Genomic DNA, 14,873 nt, shown 5'->3' on the forward strand with positions numbered 1-14,873 from the left:
TCAAAGATTGCATGGTATTTATCTAGCCGTTTTTAAAGGATGAAGTTGGAGGCACTGTGGGTTTCCATTCATTCAGGAACCATTAAATGGTGAGAAAGATCATTTCAATGAAATCTCTGGAGAACTCTAACAAACAAGGCTTCCCAAAGAGTGGCCAAAACGTCACATGAAACCAGGCCCACTGAGGTGTACAATGTGAGGTCCATGTGTGTTTTGACTCTCAACTATGGCTGCCAGGTCTTTAAGAATAAAATCATGTGATATCCTGGATGAGATTCCCAGTGTTCTGTGGAAAGTCACCCTGGGCTTCGATCTCAGTTTCCAGGGGGGGCTCTCATGAGTGGCCTCGGAAAATCCCAACTCAATTCATGGCAATACTTCTCTGAGTTCAGTTCCAGAACTCAGTCTCCAAGGGAATCACACCAGAGTTCAAGCCCAGGCGGACCCAGTCCTCTCTTCCACCGCCACACAAATGACCACAATTCAAACCAAAACACTGCCAAAAGGCCCTCATCTTCTTCCATATAGACAATACTCATAACCTCTGGCTGGAGGTTTCCATGAGGGGCGCAGCCTAAGACAGTGTCCACAATAAGCTCCCTTGCCCATCATTTGCCTAATGTCAGGGTGGCCTGGACACCCTTCCTTTGAACCAGGAGTGATCAAATAGGCCTGCCTTTAATACTGCTCAGCTTCTCCGCTTGGAGGCCTGCTAATCTTGTGGTATAGATTCTTTGTGTGAATTGGAGTCATGAGAAAACCCAAGCACATAATGGCTAGCCTCTGCAGGGCTTTGAAAAACTCATTTGACGCAAAGGATCCCTATTCTCACTTGATGGAGGACAGGAACCTTACAGAGGAAGGCAAGAGACTTCATCCACATTGACTGCTTTTTTGCCATATTGGCTAAGGATGCACATATGGGATCTTTCTTGAGATCCATCAGGTGCTGACAATCTAAGCCACAGCCTTACACAGGGCCAAGAGGCTGATTCAGACACATCCCTTTGCAAAGCAATTAAGCAAAGAGCCACAAGTGATGCCCGTTCCTTTGCATTTGAAAACTGTTTTCTTCAGGCTTCACAAAGGGGTGTCCTGAGGCAAAGACCTTGCTGACATCCAGGGAAACAGAACAATAGGTAAGCAAAAGGCCCAAAGCAGGGTTTCTCCACTGAGAACTTAATGGGCCCACTGATATCTGAGTTTTCTGAGATGCTCACTATTCATTTCAGCTATCTAGTACATGGCAATGTCACCAAGCTTGGAGGTGGTACATATCTTGGACACAAAACCATGAGCCTATTCTGAAGAGTGGACAGAATTCAGGAAAAAACCAGAAATTTAGGAAGATAGTAGGTTTTGCCCATGGATAAGGCAAGCCCCAGTCCATTCATAAATTGGGCAGGATGAATGCTGGAAGCTTTCTACTAGACAGGACACATCCATTGATGCATTCTCTTTTCTAATGTCTACAACCACGGACACAGTGCGATACACAGACATAGCAACACTCGCCTTGTCAAAAGACTTGCTAGAAACAGTCCACTCCAAACCAAACAAACCGCCTTTCCTAGCTCTTCTCAGAACATGAGACCAAACCACAGACTCACACCCACACCCTCAAAGCCACCTCTTTCCCCCAAGTAGGTCTGTGACTACCCGCAGTGTCCTCTGACAGGTGGGCCAACTATGTTCCCCCGAAATGGCCTGTCCTGTCTCAGATCTGGACTCCTTGGACTATTCTGTTAAGTTATCAGGAGCCAGGGGTGAGCCACTACCTGCTTTCTCAGGAAAGACCCCCTTCAGAGCTTCCTTGGCAATTGGCCATCCTCACATCTGTAGGTACCAAGAAAGACTGACTCTGTCCTCGGTAAATCCAAACAAGTGAGCCCACTGGGACTGGTACTGGGACTGCCTCTGGGTGCCTGGCTTCCTGGATCCCAAGTTCAGAGAGTTCCATCACCAAGGAAGTGTGGTGAGGTCACTTCCTTCAGGAACTGAATGAGGTCACTGCCTTGGAAAACACTCTGTCCTAACTGTTGCTTCCAAGGGTCCCATGAGATGGAGGCTGCCCCTGCTTCCTGTGACACTTTCACAAGTTAGAATGGTATATCAGCCATAGGCACCCAGGAAAAGCTCTCCACACAGGCCTGGTTTGGTCCATCTTGTCTACATTAAGAAGAGAGAGGCTCATTCAGACACATCTTTTTATCCTGACCAGGTTGTTTGCCACAGAAGATGACTTCTGCTCTCTCAGGTCCTTCCTGGCTGCCTACATCTTCTCCAGGGATCATTTCTGCATGGACCTTTGAGGTTCTCAGCAGGTGGAAGATCCCCTACATTCCTGTATTGTAAGACCAACTCTGTCCCTGCTCTTCTGTAAAGTTAGATTGAGGGAAAAGTAAATGCTTGGGGTTAAGAACATGTTCCATTTGGGTTAGAAATCATTCTGCTGGATGAAGAATGGTATTGGGAACCTGTGATATTTATAATAATATAGAGGTGAAATATATGTATGAAAACAGAAATCTAAGTAAGATTTCAAGGCCAGAAGGGCATTGGGCCCTTGATTGAAATACTTAGCTTGAATTACATTCTGTACAGATGTCTCTGACAAATCCATGTACAATGGCATAGGACCTTGTACCTTGGATGATTGAATGTAGAAGAGAAGATCCAGTCAAAAAGGGATAGGAGGTAGGATTAGGAAGATAGTCAGTAGGTTTAGGAAGAAGAGTGGGTATAATATTTGGACCAAAAGTTCTTTAGCAATAGGGTGTCTGTTAGAGAGTGAATGTAAATGTCAGCAAATGTGAAGAGTCAGTCACAATGATGACTGGGGAAGATATGTAGGAAAGCAGATATGAATATAGACATTAGGAAATCAGGAAAAGTATAAAGTGAGTGATAGGATTTGACATTTTCAACAGGGTTGAGGTTGAATATATAATCTAAGGCAGAAACAAATGTGTAGTCACCAATAGGATTGACATTTGAGAGCATTAGGCAACCTGGACAAGGATGGTTTTAGTAATCCATGCTAACTTTCCAATTCGGGTTTGGTACAATCATAAGTGTGACCTTTGCATTTTGTGTCCAGAATATCACTGTGATAAAATATATATGTAGATCAGGTGACATGAGTATTTCTTCAACTATTTTTGGGAGCAATGTATTGAAGACGTATAAATTAGCATTCGGGGGTACAAATAGGTATACCCAGGGTCTATGAGTATAGAGATAATGCATGAATAGACCACACTGTGAATAAAGAATATAACTGGTTCCAATTTAAATAATGGATTGAATTGATATCTGAAAATATATAGGAAATCTTATATTGATACAGGATCATTCATTCCAACCAGTTATACATCTAATGGTAATATTAGGGTGATGGTTTACCATGAGGGGTGTGTGAGTTTTGGTTCCAAAGTGATTAAGGAAATCCAAAATAATATGCTTGGAAAGAAGTCTCATGAAAAGACCAGTCAAGAAACATGGAAGAATACATGTGTTCTGAAGCAGGATTTGATGGAAAGTGAACCAAATGCCTAGAAATTTGTGAACATGAGGATGAAATATATATCCTATGATGTGCATCAATTGAAGAAATAGTAATGTACCAGTGTTCAATAAAAATAAATGTCCAAATACACATCATGTCCCATAAAAGTCTACTTGCATTGATGTTAAACAGGGTCAGTTACTGAAGAAATGTTAGGATTTCTATTCACCATTCACTGAAGTTAGTTTTCAGTACTAGGAAACAAATACGTATTTCAGGTGGATCAATATTTCTGAGAATACTCTTTTGAAAAGTTGATTATAAATCCACATACATGAACATGAATTTAGGGAGTGTAAAATAAGACACATATATTTTATATTTTGAAAAATCTGGAGAGTGTGTGTGTGTATATATACTTAGATATATATACACAAAGACAAACACAGAGACATTAAGAAGTAAAAATATATATGCCAATTGAAATTCATCATGAAATATATATCATTTAAAGATCCAAAAATATTTATTTTACTGAACATGGATGTATGTATCATGTTGTTCAAGTAGGAAGCTCACCCATAGGTTGATTTTCAGTTCAAACAGCATTTAGGAGGAGTGATTTCTTCTCACAGATTGTATCTGCCAAGTCAGCCACCTCAAAAGAATGTAGCTGGGAAACCAGGTAGGATTCTGTATGTGCATGTAAAAAGACATGTGCTGAATAGGCTGCAAAGAAAGGGAGACGGGAATTCACATATTTGTTAAGTTTAAAAACACATGGAGATCTATTACATTGGACTGGATTCATAACATGTACCCTTTATAATTCAAAGGTCTGTCCAACTACGCCTCATGCCTCCTCTGAACTTCTAGTATTTTTATTCTGTTTGGGTTATTTTTCTCTATCATATTATGATTCGTAGTCAGAGTCTAGTAGGGTATGGGTTAGTGTCAGGGATTCAGTATTTGGAATGGAAAATAGGAAAATAAATCCAATGTTTATGCAAATGTGTTCTACACAAAATCTTCCCACAATCATCCAGAAAAATGCCTTGACAATACCCTTGCCCCATGTAAGACGCAATTCGAGAAGAAGAGTTAGAAAATCATTGAATACATATGTGGAATGAAAAATGCTCAGGAGTTCACAACTTTGGAGGTGGTAGAGGAGTTTCCAGAAGTAAGGGACAGGAGAAACACTCCACAAACATGGAGCTCTGCTGGCCTAAAGACTTCTTGAGAAACTGCCTCTGAGAATGGGCTTTTGAAATATATGTTGTTGTCAGGAGCTTTAGCTTCTTTTGTAGTGAGACCATCAAAGATGGGTCTTCATCTATGTGACCTGGAGGATATGGTTTCTGATTTTCCAATGAACATGAGGCAGAAGTGCTGAATTCTCTCTTTGTAGGTAAACTGTGGCCATTGGGGGCTAAGTGTCTCCCTGTGGGGACTCTGAAGCCATTTGGTCATCCTCCACTTTTCGTGGTGTTTCTTGGTGCTGCACTAGGTGTTTGGTATTTGCTTCCCGAAATACAAGGAGTTTAACTGGGACACAGTGCTGGAGGGAGTTCTGTCACGTGTGGTGGGTCAGGGTCCTAGGAGAATGCACCAACCATGATTCTATCTTACAGAGCGTGGCCCCTTGACCATAGCAACCTGATTCTGAACATTGTTCTGAAACCTCTTCATATAACAAGATGCCTTTACATATAAGGGTCTGCTGGGTGCACCATGTCAGTCACAAGCCATTTGGAAGCCCATCGCAGATCCACATGGCCCCACCACAGATGTTTTATCACACACCTGCACACCACTGCTCTAGGCCCACTACTCAGCAGGCCCCACCATACTGGCATCTCCGTTCTTCATCATTTTCATGAAACCCGTCAATCAAGGCACCTGTCTGGTACACTCATGATCAGCAACAGGACATCCAAAGGTTCTCCAGTGCCACCTGGTCATGGGAATTTCAAAGATTGCATGGTATTTATCTAGCCGTTTTTAAAGGATGAAGTTGGAGGCACTGTGGGTTTCCATTCATTCAGGAACCATTAAATGGTGAGAAAGATCATTTCAATGAAATCTCTGGAGAACTCTAACAAACAAGGCTTCCCAAAGAGTGGCCAAAACGTCACATGAAACCAGGCCCACTGAGGTGTACAATGTGAGGTCCATGTGTGTTTTGACTCTCAACTATGGCTGCCAGGTCTTTAAGAATAAAATCATGTGATATCCTGGCTGAGATTCCCAGTGTTCTGTGGAAAGTCACCCTGGGCTTCGATCTCAGTTTCCAGGGGGGGCTCTCATGAGTGGCCTCGGAAAATCCCAACTCAATTCATGGCAATACTTCTCTGAGTTCAGTTCCAGAATTCAGTCTCCAAGGGAATCACACCAGAGTTCAAGCCCAGGCGGACCCAGTCCTCTCTTCCACCGCCACACAAATGACCACAATTCAAACCAAAACACTGCCAAAAGGCCCTCATCTTCTTCCATATAGACAATACTCATAACCTCTGGCTGGAGGTTTCCATGAGGGGCTCAGCCTAAGACAGTGTCCACAATAAGCTCCCTTGCCCATCATTTGCCTAATGTCAGGGTGGCCTGGACACCCTTCCTTTGAACCAGGAGTGATCAAATAGGCCTGCCTTTAATACTGCTCAGCTTCTCCGCTTGGAGGCCTGCTGATCTTGGGGTATAGATTCTTTGTGTGAATTGGAGTCATGAGAAAACCCAAGCACATAATGGCTAGCCTCTGCAGGGCTTTGAAAAACTCATTTGACCCAAAGGATCCCTATTCTCACTTGATGGAGGACAGGAACCTTACAGAGGAAGGCAAGAGACTTCATCCACATTGACTGCTTTTTTGCCATATTGGCTATGGATGCACATATGGGATCTTTCTTGAGATCCATCAGGTGCTGACAATCTAAGCCACAGCCTTACACAGGGCCAAAAGGCTGATTCAGACACATCCCTTTGCAAAGCAATTAAGCAAAGAGCCACAAGTGATGCCCGTTCGTTTGCATTTGAAAACTGTTTTCTTCAGGCTTCACAAAGGCAAAGACCTTGCTGACATCCAGGGAAACAGAACAATAGGTAAGCAAAAGGCCCAAAGCAGGGTTTCTCCATTGAGACTTTAATGGGCCCACTGATATCTGAGTTTTCTGAGATGCTCACTATTCATTTCAGCTATCTAGTACATGGCAATATCACCAAGCTTGGAGGTGGTACATATCTTGGACACAAAACCATGAGCCTATTCTGAAGAGTGGCCAGAATTTAGAAAAAAAACCAGAAATTTAGGAAGATAGTAGGTTTTGCCCATGGATAAGGCAAGGCCCAGTCCATTCATAAATTGGACAGGATGAATGCTTGAAGCTTTCTACTAGACAGGACACATCCATTGATGCATTCTCCTTTCTAATGTCTACAACCACAGACACAGTTCGATACACAGACATAGCAACACTCGCCTTGTCAAAAGACTTGCTAGAAACAGTCCACTCCAAACCAAATAAACCACCTTTCCTAGCTCTTCTCAGAACATGAGACCAAACCACAGACTCACACCCACACCCACAAAGCCACCTCCTTCCCCCAAGTAGGTCTGTGACTACCCGCAGGGTCCTCTGACTGGTGGGCCATACTATGTTCCCCCGAAATGGCCTGTCCTGTCTCAGATCTGGACTCCTTGGCCAATTCTGTGAAGTTATCAGGAGCCAGGGGTGAGCCACTACCTGCTTTCTCAGGAAAGACCCCCTTCAGAGCTTTCTTGGCAATTGGCCATCCTCACATCTGTAGATACCAAGAAAGACTGACTCTGTCCTTGGTAAATCCAAACAAGTGAGCCCACTGGGACTGCCACTGGGACTGCCTCTGGGTGCCTGGCTTCCTGGATCCCAAGTTCAGAGAGTTCCATCACCAAAGAAGTGTGGTGAGGTCACTTCCTTCAGGAACTGAATGAGGTACCTGCCTTGGAAACCACTCTGTCCTAACTGTTGCTTCCATGGGTCCTATGAGATGGAGGCTGCCCCTGCTTCCTGTGACACTTTCACAAGTTAGAATGGTATATCAACCATAGGCACCCAGGAAAAGCTCTCTACACAGGCCTGGTTTGGTCCATCTTGTCTACATTAAGAAGAGAGAGGCTCATTCAGACACATCTTTTCATCCTGACCAGGTTGTTTGCCACAGAAGATGACTTCTGCTCTCTCAGGTCTTTCCTGGCTGCCTACATCTTCTCTAGGGATCATTTTTGCATGGACCTTTTAGGTTCTCAGCAGGTGGAAGATCCCCTACATTCCTGTATTGTAAGACCAACTCTGTCCCTGCTCTTCTGTAAAGTTAGATTGAGGGAAAAGTAAATGCTTGGGGTTAAGAACATGTTCCATTTGGGTTAGAAATCATTCTGCTGGATGAAGAATGGTATTGGGAACCTGTGATATTTATAATAATATAGAGGTGAAATATATGTATGAAAACAGAAATCTAAGTAAGATTTGAAGGCCAGAAGGGCATTGGGCTTTTGATTGAAATACTTAGCTTTGAATTACATTCTGTACAGATGTCTCTGACAAATCCATATACAATGGCATAGGACCTTGTACCTTGGATGATTGAATGTAGAAGAGAAGATCCAGTCAAAAAGGGATAGGAGGTAGGATTAGGAAGATAGTCAGTAGGTTTAGGAAGAAGAGTGGGTATAATATTTGGACCAAAAGATCTTTAGCAATAGGGTGTCTGTTAGAGAGTGAATGTAAATGTCAGCACATGTGAAGAGTCAGTCACAATGATGAACTGGGGAAGATATGTAGGAAAGCAGATATGAATATAGATATTAGGAAATCAGGAAAAGTATAAAGTGAGTGATAGGATTTGACATTTTCAACAGGGTTGAGGTTGAATATATAATCTAAGGCAGAAACAAATGTGTAGTCACCAATAGGATTGACATTTGAGAGCATTAGGCAACCTGGACAAGGATGGTTTTAGTAATCCATGCTAACTTTCCAATTAGGCTTTGGTACAATCATAAGTGTGACCTTTGCATTTTGTGTCCAGAATATCACTGTGATAAAATATATATGTAGATCAGGTGACATGAGTATTTCTTCAACTATTTTTGGGAGCAATGTATTGAAGACGTATAAATTAGCATTCGGGGGTACAAATAGGTATACCCAGGGTCTATGAGTATAGAGATAATGCATGAATAGACCACACTGTGAATAAAGAATATAACTGGTTCCAATTTAAATAATGGATTGAATTGATATCTGAAAATATATAGGAAATCTTATATTGATACAGGATCATTCATTCCAACCAGTTATACATCTAATGGTAATATTAGGGTGATGGTTTACCATGAGGGGTGTGTGAGTTTTGGTTCCAAAGTGATTATGGAAATCCAAAATAATATGCTTGGAAAGAAGTCTCATGAAAAGACCAGTCAAGAAACATGGAGGAATACATGTGTTCTGAAGCAGGATTTGATGGAAAGTGAACCAAATGCCTAGAAATTTGTGAACATGAGGATGAAATATATATCCTATGATGTGCATCAACTGAAGAAATAGTAATGTACCAGTGTTGAATAAAAATAAATGTCCAAATACACATCATGTCCCATAGGAGTCTACTTGCATTGATGTTAAATAGGGTCAATTACTGAAGACATGTTAGGACTTCTATTCACCATTCACTGAAGTTAGTTTTCAGTACTAGGAAACAAATACGTATTTCAGGTGGATGAATATTTCTGAGAATAATCTTGTGAAAAGTTGATTATAAATCCACATACATGAACATGAATTTAGGGAGTGTAAAATAAGACACATATATTTTACATTTTGAAAAATCTGGAGAGTGTCTGTGTGTATATATACATAGATATATATACACAAACACAAACACAGAGACATTAAGAAGTAAAAATATATATGCCAATTGAAATTCTTCATGAAATATATATCATTTAAAGATCCAAAAATATTTATTTTACTGAACATGGATGTATGTATCATGTTGTTCTAGTAGGAAGCTCACCCATAGTTTGATTTTCAGTTCAAACAGCATTTAGGAGGAGTGATTTCTTCTCACAGATTGTATCTGCCAAGTCAGCCACCTCAAAAGAATGTAGCTGGGAAACCATGTAGGATTCTGTATGTGCATGTAAAAAGACATGTGCCGAATAGGCTGCAAAGAAAGGGAGACAGGAATTCACATATTTGTTAAGTTTAAAAACACATGGAGATCTATTACATTGGACTGGATTCATAACATGTACCCTTTATAATTCAAAAGGCCTGTCCAACTACGCATCATGCCTCCTCTGAACTGCTAGTATTTTTATTCTGTTTGGGTTATTTTTCTCTATCATATTATGCTTCGTCGTCAGAGTCTAGTAGGGTATGGGTTAGTGTCAGGGATTCAGTTTTTGGTATGGAAAATAGGAAAATAAATCCAATGTTTATGCAAATATGTTCTACACAAAATCTTCCCACAATCATCCAGAAAAATGCCTTGACAATACCCTTGCCCCATGTAAGACACAATTCGAGAAGAAGAGTTAGAAAATCATTGAATACATATGTGGAATGAAAAATGCTCAGGAGTTCACAACTTTGGAGGTGGTAGAGGAGTTTCCAGAAGTAAGGGACAGGAGAAACACTCCAAAAACATGGAGCTCTGCTGGCCTAAAGACTTCTTGAGAAACTGCCTCTGAGAATGGGCTTTTGAAATATATGTTGTTGTCAGGAGATTTAGCTTCTTTGTAGTGAGACCATCAAAGATGGGTCTTCATCTATGTGACCTGGAGGATATGGTTTCTGATTTTCCAATGAAGATGAGGCAGAAGTGCTGAATTCTCTCGTTGTAGGTAAACTGTGGGCATTGGGGGCTAAGTGTCTCCTCGTGGGGACTCTGAAGCCATTTGGTCATCCTCCACTTTTCGTGGTGTTTCTTGCTGCTGCACTAGGAGTTTGGTATTTGCTTCACGAAATACAAGGAGTTTAACTGGGACACAGTGCTGGAGGGAGTTCTGTCACTTGTGGTGGGTCAGGGTCCTAGGAGAATGCACCAACCATGATTCTATCTTACAGAGCGTGGCCCCTTGACCATAGCAACCTGATTCTGAACATTGTTCTGAAACCTCTTCATATAAAAAGATGCCTTTACATATAAGGGTCTTCTGGGTCCACCATGTCAGTCACAAGCCATTTGGAAGCCCATCGCAGATTCACATGGCCCCACCACAGATGTTTTATCACACACCTGCACACCACTGCTCTAGGCCCACTACTCAGCAGGCCCCGCCATACTGGCATCTCAGTTCTTCATCATTTTCATGAAACCCGTCAATCAAGGCACCTGTCTGGAACACTCATGATCAGCAACAAGACATCCAAAGGTTCTCCATTGCCACCTGGTCATGGGAGTTTCAAAGATTGCATGGTATTTATCTAGCCGTTTTTAAAGGATGAAGTTGGAGGCACTGTGGGTTTCCATTCATTCAGGAACCATTAAATGGTGAGAAAGATCATTTCAATGAAATCTCTGGAGAACCCTAACAAACAAGGCTTCCCAAAGAGTGGCCAAAACGTCACATGAAACCAGGCCCACTGAGGTGTACAATGTGAGGTCCATGTGTGTTTTGACTCTCAACTATGGCTGCCAGGTCTTTAAGAATAAAATCATGTGATATCCTGGCTGAGATTCCCAGTGTCCTGTGGAAAGTCACCCTGGGCTTCGATCTCAGTTTCCAGGGGGGGCTCTCATGAGTGGCTTCGGAAAATCCCAACTCAATTCATGGCAATACTTCTCTGAGTTCAGTTCCAGAACTCAGTCTCCAAGGGAATCACACCAGAGTTCAAGCCCAGGCGGACCCAGTCCTCTCTTCCACCGCCACACAAATGTCCACAATTCAAACCAAAACACTTCCCAAAGGCCCTCATCTTCTTCCATATAGACAATACTCATAACCTCTGGCTGGAGGTTTCCATGAGGGGCGCAGCCTAAGACAGTGTCCACAATAAGCTCCCTTGCCCATCATTTGCCTAATGTCAGGGTGGCCTGGACACCCTTCCTTTGAACCAGGAGTGATCAAATAGGCCTGCCTTTAATACTGCTCAGCTTCTCCGCTTGGAGGCCTGCTGATCTTGGGGTATAGATTCTTTGTGTGAATTGGAGTCATGAGAAAACCCAAGCACATAATGGCTAGCCTCTGCAGGGCTTTGAAAAACTCATTTGACCCAAAGGATCCCTATTCTCACTTGATGGAGGACAGGAACCTTACAGAGGAAGGCAAGAGACTTCATCCACATTGACTGCTTTTTTGCCATATTGGCTATGGATGCACATATGGGATCTTTCTTGAGATCCATCAGGTGCTGACAATCTAAGCCACAGCCTTACACAGGGCCAAGAGGCTGATTCAGACACATCCCTTTGCAAAGCAATTAAGCAAAGAGCCACAAGTGATGCCCGTTCGTTTGCATTTGAAAACTGTTTTCAGGCTTCACAAAGGGGTGTCCTGAGGCAAAGACCTTGCTGACATCCAGAAAAACAGAACAATAGGTAAGCAAAAGGCCCAAAGCAGAGTTTCTCCACTGAGAACTTAATGGGCCCACTGATATCTGAGTTTTCTGAGATGCTCACAATTCATTTCAGCTATCTAGTACATGGCAATGTCACCAAGCTTGGAGGTGGTACATATCTTGGACACAAAACCATGAGCCTATTCTGAAGAGTGGCCAGAATTCAGGAAAAAACCAGAAATTTAGGAAGATAGTAGGTTTTGTCCATTGATAAGGCAAGCCCCAGTCCATTCATAAATTGGGCAGGATGAATGCTGGAAGCTTTCTACTAGACAGGACACATCCATTGATGCATTCTCTTTTCTAATGTCTACAACCAGGGACACAGTGCGATACACAGACATGGCAACACTCGCCTTTTCAAAAGACTTGCTAGAAACAGTCCACTCCAAACCAAACAAACCGCCTTTCCTAGCTCTTCTCAGAACATGAGACCAAACCACAGACTCACACCCACACCCACAAAGCCACCTCCTTCCCCCCAAGTAGGTCTGTGACTACCCGCAGTGTCCTCTGACTGGTGGGCCATACTATGTTCCCCCGAAATGGCCTGTCCTGTCTCAGATCTGGACTCCTTGGCCAATTCTGTGAAGTTATCAGGAGCCAGGGGTGAGCCACTACCTGCTTTCTCAGGAAAGACCCCCTTCAGAGCTTTCTTGGCAATTGGCCATCCTCACATCTGTGGGTACCAAGAAAGACTGACTCTGTCCTCGGTAAATCCAAACAAGTGAGCCCACTGGGACTGGCACTGGGACTGCCTCTGGGTGCCTAGCTTCCTGGATCCCAAGTTTAGAGAGTTCCATCACCAAGGAAGTGTGGTGAGGTCACTTCCTTCAGGAACTGAATGAGGTACCTGCCTTGGAAACCACTCTGTCCTAACTGTTGCTTCCAAGGGTCCCATGAGATGGAGGCTGCCCCTGCTTCCTGTGACACTTTCACAAGTTAGAATGGTATATCAACCATAGGCACCCAGGAAAAGCTCTCCACACAGGCCTGGTTTGGTCCATCTTGTCTACATTAAGAAGAGAGAGGCTCATTCAGACACATCTTTTCATCCTGACCAGGTTGTTTGCCACAGAAGATGACTTCTGCTCTCTCAGGTCCTTCCTGGCTGCCTACATCTTCTCCAGGGATCATTTCTGCATGGACCTTTGAGGTTCTCAGCAGGTGGAAGATCCCCTACATTCCTGTATTGTAAGACCAACTCTGTCCCTGCTCTTCTGTAAAGTTAGATTGAGGGAAAAGTAAATGCTTGGGATTAAGAACATGTTCGATTTGGGTTAGAAATCATTCTGCTGGATGAAGAATGGTATTGGGAACCTGTGATATTTATAATAATATAGAGGTGAAATATATGTATGAAAACAGAAATCTAAGTAAGATTTGAAGGCCAGAAGAACATTGGGCCCTTGATTGAAATACTTAGCTTTGAATTACATTCTGTACAGATGTCTCTGACAAATCCATATACAATGGCATAGGACCTTGTACCTTGGATGATTAAATGTAGAAAAGAAGATCCAGTCAAAAAGGGATAGTAGGTAGGATTAGGAAGATAGTCAGTAGGTTTAGGAAGAAGAGTGGGTATAATATTTGGACCAAAAGATCTTTAGCAATAGGGTGCCTGTTAGAGAGTGAATGTAAATGTCAGCACATGTGAAGAGTCAGTCACAATGATGAACTGGGGAAGATATGTAGGAAAGCAGATATGAATATAGACATTAGGAAATCAGGAAAAGTATAAAGTGAGTGATAGGATTTGACATTGTCAACAGGGTTGAGGTTGAATATATAATCTAAGGCAGAAACAAATGTGTAGTCACCAATAGGATTGACATTTGAGAGCATTAGCCAACCTGGACAAGGATGGTTTTAGTAATCCATGCTAACTTTCCAATTAGGCTTTGGTACAATCATAAGTGTGACCTTTGCATTTTGTGTCCAGAATATCACTGTGATAAAATATATATGTAGATCAGGTGACATGAGTATTTCTTCAACTATTTGTGGGAGCAATGTATAGAAGACGTATAAATTAGCATTCGGGGGTACAATTAGGTACACCCAGGGTCTATGTGTATAGAGATAATGCATGAATAGACCACACTGTGAATAAAGAATATAACTGGTTCCAATTTAAATAATGGATTGAATTGATATCTGAAAATATATAGGAAATCTTATATTGATACAGGATCATTCATTCCAACCAGTTATACATCTAATGGTAATATTAGGGTGATGGTTTACCATGAGGGGTGTGTGAGTTTTGGTTCCAAAGTGATTATGGAAATCCAAAATAATATGCTTGGAAAGAAGTCTCATGAAAAGACCAGTCAAGAAACATGGAGGAATACATGTGTTCTGAAGCAGGATTTGATTGAAAGTGAACCAAATGCCTAGAAATTTGTGAACATGAGGATGAAATATATATCCTATGATGTGCATCAACTGAAGAAATAGTAATGTACCAGTGTTGAATAAAAATAAATGTCCAAATACACATCATGTCCCATAGGAGTCTACTTGCATTGATGTTAAAAAGGGTCAGTTACTGAAGAAATGTTAGGATTTCTATTCACCATTCACTGAAGTTAGTTTTCAGTACTAGGAAACAAATACGTATTTCAGGTGGATGAATATTTCTGAGAATAATTTGTGAAAAGTTTATTATAAATCCACATACATGAACATGAATTTAGGGAGTGTAAAATAAGACACATATATTTTATATTTTGAAAAATATGGAGAGTGTGTGTGTGTAT

This window comes from Ictidomys tridecemlineatus, chromosome 13 (genome assembly GCF_052094955.1).
Source record: "Ictidomys tridecemlineatus isolate mIctTri1 chromosome 13, mIctTri1.hap1, whole genome shotgun sequence".
NCBI classification, from domain to species: Eukaryota; Metazoa; Chordata; class Mammalia; order Rodentia; family Sciuridae; genus Ictidomys; species Ictidomys tridecemlineatus.